Consider the following 803-nt stretch of genomic DNA (forward strand, 5'->3'; position numbering starts at 1 on the left):
AAGCCCAATGTGGGGCTCAATCCCAGGACCCCGAGATCATGACCTGAGCCCAAGGCAGACGCTTAACCAACTGAGCCACCCAGATGCCTCTCTGCTACCTTTTTTTTTTTAAGATTTTATGTGAGAGAGAGAGAGCGCGCGGGCACACAGGCAGGGCAGGGTGGGGGTGGGGTAGAGGGAGGAGCAGAGGAAATAAGGACTTTTAAAAGTAACTAACATTGCCAGGTGCTGTACACTGAATGTTTTTGTCCCCATTCCACACCCGCCCCCCAAATCCGTAGGTTGAAACCTAATGCTTGGTGTGATGGCATTTGGAGGTCAGGCCTTTGGGAAGTGATCGGGTCATGGGGATGGGAGCCATGAGTAGGATCAATGCCCTTGAAACAAACTATAGAAATGATCTCTGAAAGTATAGTCTTGGATCAATGCCCTTCTAAAAGAGACCAAGGAGAGCTTCCTCTGCCATGTGAGGTCACAGTGAGTAAAGGGCAGACTGCGATCCGGGAGAGGGCTGTCACCAGAACCTAACCATGCTGACACCCTGACTTCAGGCTTTCAGTTTCCAGAAATTTGGGAAATAAATTTCTGTTGTTTATAAGCCACACAGTCAGTGATAGTTTGTTATAGCCACCCAACTAAGACATCAAGCACCTTAAAAAATCTAATCAATTCTTTGCACCTATTCACTTGACTGCCTGACCCATGTTTTGGTGCTTCTGGGAAGAGCAGTAATGGATGGAATGTGGCTGGAACAGCAGGCTCCAGAGAGGAGCTGGTCTGACAGCAGGAGGCAATGGATGTTC

General features: G+C 48.6%; 1 pseudogene; it reads right to left on the reverse strand.

Annotated features, from left to right (window-relative positions):
• Positions 1-250: 250 nt before the first annotated feature.
• LOC123390452 lies at positions 251-419 on the reverse strand (annotated as a pseudogene).
• Between the last annotated feature and the right edge of the window lie 384 nt (positions 420-803).

This window comes from Mustela putorius, unplaced genomic scaffold (assembly GCF_011764305.1).
Source record: "Mustela putorius furo isolate JIRA1106 unplaced genomic scaffold, ASM1176430v1.1 tig00537350_pilon_pilon_pilon, whole genome shotgun sequence".
Taxonomy (NCBI): Eukaryota; Metazoa; Chordata; class Mammalia; order Carnivora; family Mustelidae; genus Mustela; species Mustela putorius.